At 40.5% G+C, this 8,912-nt stretch overlaps 1 protein-coding gene across 1 annotated transcript in view; it reads left to right on the top strand.

The window, feature by feature from the left end:
- Positions 1-2,366: 2,366 nt before the first annotated feature.
- The window catches only part of pthlha (parathyroid hormone-like hormone a), a 17,069-nt gene continuing 10,523 nt past the window's right edge, over positions 2,367-8,912 (top strand). Inside the window, exon 1 of the mRNA XM_036576614.1 lies at positions 2,367-2,714. The gene's annotated coding sequence lies outside the window, so the exon portion shown is untranslated. The remainder of the gene's footprint in view (positions 2,715-8,912) is intronic.

Here is an 8,912-nt window from a genome sequence, read left to right on the forward strand (position 1 = left end):
TAGCAGGGGTACTCAAGGACCATGGTTGGAAATCACTGACCCACGGGGAGCATGTATCAATGTGGCAGTCCTGCATCTTAGGGCTGCACAATATGGAAAAAATTCTAGTACTGTGATACTACTATATATTGTGCTTCCACTTGGCAATATATAAAACACACTGTGGTGTTGACATCTTACAAATCTACATCCACATCTAAAAATAGTACACAGAAAGTATAAGCTGATACTTACTCACCATCTTACAAGCACCAATTTTCTACTGCTCTTTTATGGCACCCAAAATGGTACCTTGCTCAGTGAGAAGTTTAATCATAATCCTCTATTCTCATCTCAGCAAAGCTTCAGCTTCACAGCAGCTAATCGTCAAACTGTTAATTTCCTCTTTTTTCAGGTGACTTCTAAATGAACCACAAATAATCACCATTTAAATCAGTACAGATCAACAGCTTTTCACAAGTGATAGCCTGTACACCTACAGACCCATAAGCCTATGACAGCCAGTCTGGTATTTTTAGCCTCCGATTTTTAGCCTTTTGAGCAGCTCCCAAGTGATCAAACAATGTTTATTCTGAGTGACATGCAAAAGAGGGACAGTAAGGTCATAGTGGAGGGCTCCGGAAATGCACTGCAGTGGGAGAACAGTGGTGCAAGTGAGCAAAAAGCTCAGAGCTGTGCGTAAAGCCCAAACCACTAGCAGCATCCGCAGCTAAACATAGAGCAGCCCCAGCCCAGACGTTGGGGCTGGGAACTGGAGCAACACGCGCTTTTGCTGTGGACTTGCATTAGAGCCAGCTGACCACTGCTGTGGCTCTGGAGCACGGGCTCCCTCTCACTGCAGCTTGCCCTGAAGGGAAAAAAAGCAGGAATCTCTCTTTAATGGCTTATCTTTTAACCTCTCAATCTTTAGGTGCTGAGAGCTAATATTTCCATTTTACTATATAATTCAAACATAATTACATAATTACACATTTAATTACATAGTGAGTTCTGTTATTCGATTTACATGCCGTACTGATAGATTTGAGTCTGCCGTTTCAATGGCAAAAAATAACAAAACAAGAATATACACACAATACCTCTTTGTTGAAATCAAATCATAATAAATTATTTTCTATTCACAAACACAAAATATCAACCAAAAGATTAAAAGAATTTCTCTGCATTTTTCAATGAATTGAGGGAGAAATAACTAATACGGAATTGCACCATGCATGTAATAATAACAGTGACTTACTAAGGGTTAAATAAAGCAATAAGCCACAAGAGGTGATGCGTTACAATGATTTTATCTCGAGTCTTGGGTTGGCATAGTACCTAAGACCTCCTTACCTGTGATAAAATCACTGTAATGCACTGCCTCAATTGCTTTTATAAAATGGTGGACAACATAAAATATAACAACATATATAATTATTATAAATTATTATTAGTAATAAGTCATTATTAGCATTAACCAAGATAAACAAATCTGTCACCAATAAATGTAATTTGTTCAGAGTATGTTACTGCTGCCACAGAATTAAAATACTGGATCCTGCCCCCAAACAGTGTTTAACCATTTGGGATTCAGCCACATGTCACAATTCCGTCCTGGACAAACCTACATAGGGCACACTGGTTATCCCAATAGCAACAGAAGGATTTGTAGTGACTTGGCACTGTAATACAGAATTCAACTGTTGCCAGGCGGTAGGTGGGCATATATTAAGTATTTTACCATGGCTTCAAATGTGACTCAGGCAATTAGATTTTAGGACTGGAACTATCCTTTTTACAAGAATCGTTTTATAAATGTATCTGCATTAGTCATCATGTATGTAACATTAACTGCAACTTCTAAGGGTTAAACTCTAGTGAGGGATTGGATCCACCAATGATTCTGTAGACTTTAAGGGGTTAATTAGCACCATGGCTGCACACTGTTTCTCCTCACAGAGAGACAAAACAGAAAGAGCCGGACGCAACTGTCTCTCCGCGTTTTATTTTTTTCATGTTTGGCTTTTAAATGATAATATTAATGCGCCCCAGACACAGTTTATGTAGCATTTAAGCCTCTGTAATAACAGTCATTTGTCGTGTGGAATATCAGGTCTAGGCTGTGGGGGGGTGTTCATACTGGAGCACCCCAGTGATGTGGTGGGGCAGCCTTCTGGGAAAAATGTGTGTGTGCATGCATGTGTGTGGTGTGAAACACATAAAAACATACCAATGTGATTTTTTGCTTTAAAAAGGGAAAACTCACACACAACAGGTTCTTTTGGGATGGCATTAGAAACAACCCACAATGTAAGTGTGCATTTGTGTCTGTGGGTATGTAACTGTGTGTGTGCGCGCATGCAAAGGAGGGGGAGTGTGTGAGTAAGTGCATCCTCTAATTGCATATGCAGCATGTTTTGTATTACTGTGAGGCAGTGATGATGACTTTCTAGTGATGTCAGCAGCGGGGCTCAACCTCGTGTATATATATTTTGAAAATTCAACTTGCTGTACAAGTAGGAGCAGAAGTTCTCGGCTAGTCCAGACAGACTTCAAGCAAGTTTACAGCTGCTGCGATATCTTCCCTGGCTGTAAGCTAACCAAAGTGCCACTTCTGAGAGACTACCTGGAGATCAGGATAAAACTACAGAGTTATATTTTACTAAAAAGCTCAGAAATTATCCTGGCGGACTGATAAAACCTTTTGGAAAAAACATCTGCTAAACATCACAAGAGTGAGTATAAATGGATCTTACTATCTTACTATTAGAAAGTTAATTAACCTTAACATTATAAGTTTCAGGGTTTTTAGACTAAAACTTGATGTAATGACTACTCTCCTTTTGAGAAACATAGGCAGTTTATCTTTTAAGTGACAGGACTTCACCCTTGAGGTTATTTAATCGGAGAACAGGAGCCTTTGAGTGTGTTATTGCTACCTTGACCACTTTCTGAAAGTGTTATTGCTACCTTGCTCAACAGAAGGGGCTGATTAAGGGATATGTGCTACACTGTAAAAGTAAACGTGGAAAAAAAAATCTTTCTGTAAAGCATGTACCAGTCCAGTTGTTTGAGAAGATTTTGTTGTTCTGTGTTTAAACATGGTTGCAATAGTGATGATACTAAATCAACACGTTTGCACTCACTGGCTGTCAGTGACAAGGCCGATGAATGCTACGTCCGGGGGACTTTAATTTTCAAACTGCTCACATCTTGTCAGTGTGGAGCAAAAGGCCATTCTTCATCTCCAAATTCAGGGTGAACTCCCCTCTCCTCCAGTGTTTTCTGAAAGGAGAATGCAGTTTTCTCTAATTATGTGCAGGGCAGAGAGCTGAGTTGGTCCATATGTGCTGTGCTAGTCTATTGCTCAGCACACACCCAGAGCATAACGCCTGCCAGAAAAACTCATCAAAAGTTAGACAGACAGACGTCGCACATGGAGAGCTCTCTCTCCCTCTCTCACACACACACACACACACACACATACACACACACACACACACATACTTGCTGAAGACACTATCTGATGAACTAACTGATCTTATTGATTAATATGGATAGCAATTCTGGTTGTGGTTATTAAAATCAGGCTGACTGCATGAATGCCTCCGATAGCAAAATAAAAAACATATGATAACGTTCATTAATAAGGAAAAAAAACGCTTTTGTGTTAAATTAAAACCACAAGAGAAATGATGCAATTTATTTTTTATGTCAACTGGATAAACTTCTAACAAAAGGAGACCCATGAGAATGAAATAGCAAAAGACAATGCTCCCAGAAAAGGAGCCAAGAGCAGTCTTGGAGGAAGTGAATTTCCTCAATGGTGACATGGAATAAATGCGGAATATTCCCAGAGCAGACTCATGCGCCGCAGATGTGGAGGGAGCCTTCTGTGTTCTCATCTTTGTTAGAAGTGCGCAGTGCCAGTGCTGGAAGAGAAAGACAGGACCAGTGTTTAAAGAGAGAGACAGCACCAGTGCTGAGAGAGAGAGGGACACAGCACCAGACAGAAACAGCATCAGTGTTGGGAGAGCGAGGCAGAAAGACAACGCCAGTGATAACAGAAAGAGAGACAGCACTAGAGTTCAGAAAAAGACAAATATTGGGACAGTGAGACAGAGATAATGTCAGTGTTGAAAAAAAGACAGGCGGCACCAGTGTTGAGAGAGTGAGACAGAGAGACAACACTTGTGTTCAAAGTAAGATAGACAGCAGCAGGGTTGAGAGAGAAAGAGAGAGAGAGAGAGAGAGAGAGAGAGAGAGAGAAAGAGAATAAGAGACAGCACATGTTGGGGGGGTGAGATAGAGAGACAGCGTCAGTGATGAGAGAGAGACACAGCACCAGTGTTGAGAGTTAGCCAGCACCAGTGTTGGGAAAGTGAGATAAAGAGGTAGTATCAGTGATGAAAGAGAGAGAGAGAAAAAAAGAGAGAGACAGAGAGAGAGCAAGAAAGAGAGAGAGAGAGAGAGAGAGAGAAAGCACCACAGAGAGCAGCCGTCTTAAGGAAGATAGGACCAAACAACAGAGACTGAGAAAAAGACAGAGTGAGCAAGCAAGAGAAAGATTGTGAGAGAGAGAGAGAAAGAGTGTGAGAGAGAAAGAGAGTGAGAGTGAGAGAGAGAGAGAGATGAAGGAGGAAAAAGACTTGTTAGATTAAAAGTAGACATTTGTTTTGTGTATACTGCACCCTGCCAAAGGGCAGCAATTTTCGATGAAGCTAAAACAGCTTTCCTGGCTTGTTCCCCACTGGCTACAGCCTGCCAGGAAAGACTTTTTTTCACCTGTTTATATGCAGGTAAAGTAGACTTTTTAGTGGCTTCGAATGAGGTCTTTTTTTCCTAGCGAACGTGAAAAGCCTTATATAAGTGGAGGGGGGGAGGACCACATGGGCCGTAGACTGTGACAGGTAGACTGGAGGTAGAAGAGTGAGCTGCTGCTTTAAGTACATCATGTGGAGACTAAAGCTCTCAGCAGAAACTATCCCAGAGAGCAAAAGAGGCTGTAAAATGGCAGCGACTGCACTAATTTGCACTCCACTGCTGTACTTGGGGCAAATCTTTTATCATCTGAATGAGGCTCTGCAATAAAATGACAGCAGCTTCTGGGCGAGGAGAACAGCCTGCTTGTTATTACACACTAATGAGTGAGTATGTGTAAAAAGAAAAAGAAGAAGAAGAAATACAGCAGCATTCAGGTAAATTACGTCACACATACAGAACACATGCCGACCAACAGCCGGTGACTGATGGCATCTGCGATAGGCTGCAATTTACTTATTTTGTAAATACTTTTGTAAAGACCTAAACGCAGCTCCGCAGGGCTTGATGGATGTGACCCATTATCTTAAAAGCAGGAGCCCACAACATATTTCAATGCCTCAAGCATATCTTTTCAAAAGACATTTTGTTAGAAAGTTGATGAGAGCACAATTAGGAATTGTTCTCTTGCAGTGGTAAACAAGGACAAATAAGCATGCTTATTTGGTCCAAAAGAATTCATAAGACAGATATGAAGTCCTTTTAAAGTGGATATACTTAAAGACACACTTAAAAGCCTGTGTAACTGAAGGCCCTGTAATGTTTTAAAGGCACCTGGGGCAGCGCTGAGTGAGCATGTCTGCTGTGTGTGCTGGCAACTCCAGCTACAAGGAATTCTTAGAATTCCCTTGATGTGCCTGTGGGTGGGATGCTAATATAAAAGACAGCCGTGAAAATCAATTTATGTCATTTTAGTAATCTGTAGAGCATCAAAGTGACTCATGATTCTGGGAAAGCAGAGGAGAAATGAATAATTGCTGATAAAGGCAGGGAGATTAACTCTAAGTCTTTATTACTGTCATTTTGCTATGCTAGTTAAATGTAAAAACATGATTATTATTTATTAATTACATACTTATGTAATTAATTACTATTGATTTACATTCTATATTAACAAGTTTGAGTTTACGCGTCTGATGTTTTCCATTTTTTTAATGTCAAGCCAAAAAAAAAAAACATGGAAAAAACAAAGATTTTTTAATAAACAGCTCTTCTTCTGTGTACAAACACAAATATGATATTGATTGCAAGTTTAGAATCTCCACTATTGACAGGATTTCTCAGCTTGTTCCAATGAGTGAGAAATTTTTAATACCAAATTAAAACATGTTTTAATTATTGCTGGTGATAACTACGACTTCTATGGGTTAACTATGGGTTCTACGGGTAAAAAAAATCACAATACACAACAGCTATATTAGCATTACAGTCAATTTTTAGTCACAATCGTGTTTGAAGGACAGTAATTAGAATGTGTGAAATCTTTTGTATTAAATGAGAATAAACCCCCTGCACCGGTGTGAAGGCATTTGGGCCTCCAAAACTCCTGTGTAAAGAATTCTGCTCAGTAGGCAAACGAGTGACTCCCTTTCATGGTGTGCTGAAGTTGTTTGGAGAATGTTGTGAGCTGGAGCCAGTCTAGGACATTAGCCAAACGTTTTGAAGAAGGCAGGATATAATCTCAGACAAACACTCAGCACCATTGGATTATTGGGTCTGATGATGGGTGGATCAGACTAGCTACTCCAATCCGCTGATTAAAGCAGGAGTGGGGAGGAGATGAAAACTACAAGGACTGCAGATGAAAGTCAGCCTTTGGCTAAATATGCCACACTGACATAATGAAACAATGATGTTGCTTAATGTGTACTAAGGAAGAAGGGCTCCAGGTTTTCACAATGTCTGGTCATTAAGACCAGACAGTAGTTCTTAAGTAATGTCTGACAGGTAATGGACACAGCGGACAGACTCTTGCTCTATGCAAGCAAAGGTTCTTTCTTATATGGGATATGCAATGCAATACTTTAAAAAAAATTGTTGTATGCATTTGACTTAATTATGCCACACATTTTCAATCAAATAGAGTAAAGTAAACATGCAATTGAAATTATTCATTTACCATGCGCTCTGATATAGGTTAGAATTTATACTTTATGGTAAATTGTGCAACAAAAAAATGTCATTTTGCTGCTTAACAACTCCCTGACTGGGAGTAGCACAGTGTCACCAAGCAGAGCAGCACCACCTAGGGCAGTAAGGGTGAGGTGCATTTCCCATGGGCACAATGGCAGGTTGGTCACATGAAGGATCCTATCCTCTAGTCTGCAGTCCAGTCACCAACTAGAAACACAGAGTTTGTTTCAAACCTTTGAGGCAGTGTCATTGAGGCACTGAGCACGAGACTCGGCCAGCTCCCAGTCAGACCACAGGCCTCCCATAGTTTGGATGCATGTATACAACAATAGAGTTACTGGTGCTATTGTTTTAAGTAAATACAATGCTTTTGCCCCCTCATATTATAGGTAGCTAGTTCTCCAGAGTGTAGGTTACATGACAAGTATAAAACATTAAGCCCGCAGTAGTTCACTCAGAACCTTGTGCCATTGCATTTTTTTTTTAGAAACCAGCACCTTTGGAGCATCCCAAAGGCTCCCACTATACTCCCAATGACTGACAGTAGCTGAAACATCAGAAACGTAACCAAGCTATCTTAGCGGGTCACAACAGGAAAGAATAAGGGAAAACAACTTTAAAACAGATACTTGAGGATATTAAGCTGAGTTAGACAGTGAGCTTGGGCTAAAGCCTCATCAGAGTGCTTAGGTATCTCTCCAGCTGAGTTACATTAAGAAGGAGAATGCCTCTTATACACAGACTCCAAATTCAAAGTGGATGCCCAAAGAGTAAAAGCTGAACCCATGAAGCTCTGGTGTGGGTCACGCTGACTGAAACTTTCCAGTGATGACTGTTGTGATGAGATGAAGCTATGGCTCCAGACTGCATTTTGGATGTTGCCACTGTTGGCTCCTGGGCCAATGACACTGAACATTGCAGCCTTGCGGCAATATAAGAACGGAGCATAACACAGTGCCTTTATCTAAACTCAGGGTTGTGGAACTCAGCTCTGCCAAGGCATGCATGGCTCAGGCTTGGGTGACATCAAAGTCCAGAGGACCTCAGTGATGGAAAGAGGCAGTGTGTTCTAAAACCTCCACGTGAAAAGGCCAGCGACAGGCTTTAAGGCCTGCGACCGGGCTCAATCACACATACCACACACACATACGCGTATGGCACCTGCAAAAGCTGTCAAACAAGATCACATTAGGAAGTCAGAGACAAAGCCAGCTTCCTACTAGCCGAAAATGTCAGCAGGCTTAGTTTCAAAGGCAAAAAGCAGGACGGAGATTAAAGATCACAGAAGTGACCAGGCTAATCCTCACTGCTAATGCTAGGAGAGCAACAGTATTGCTGCACACACCACCTCAAGACCTTATCTATTACACCACTACCTGATGACCTGGCGTGGTGTAGTTGAGCTTTTTTCTTTTCTGTGTACAAATTTTACACAGATACTCTCCATGTCAGAGCACATTCTATAGCAGATTTACACACTGAAAGAAGTGATGTACTGAACTTATTTACAATTGTACATTATTTTGACATGGATACAATTTACAGTACTGCAATAGTACTATATATATTATAAAATAGGCAGAGTACAAGCTATTTATTTTATGTAACAGGAAAACAGCAGAACATATATTTAGCAAAAAATTACATAAAAGCCTCAACAACTGAAAATATATTCTATATATTACAACGTGTCCTTTACTTTGCCTTTATTAAATCTTTTGTCTCTTTTTTGTTTCATAAAGCATTCTTTTTGGGAGACTTCTTTTCAGTTTTCTAAAGACATCTGCAGGGATATTTTTCCTCATCTCCAAAGTTCAGTTTTTAGCTAGAATTCCTGCTTTTCATGATCCAAGTAATCCCAAACACATTCAGTGATGTTGAGGTCTGGATTCTGAGGTGGTCAGATTTCATCTATTTCCCATGCACAGTAACAGGCTGTAACAGAGTTATCTTTTCGCAGTGGAAGGATGGACATTTTT

This window comes from Colossoma macropomum, unplaced genomic scaffold, assembly GCF_904425465.1.
Source record: "Colossoma macropomum unplaced genomic scaffold, Colossoma_macropomum, whole genome shotgun sequence".
NCBI lineage: Eukaryota > Metazoa > Chordata > Actinopteri > Characiformes > Serrasalmidae > Colossoma > Colossoma macropomum.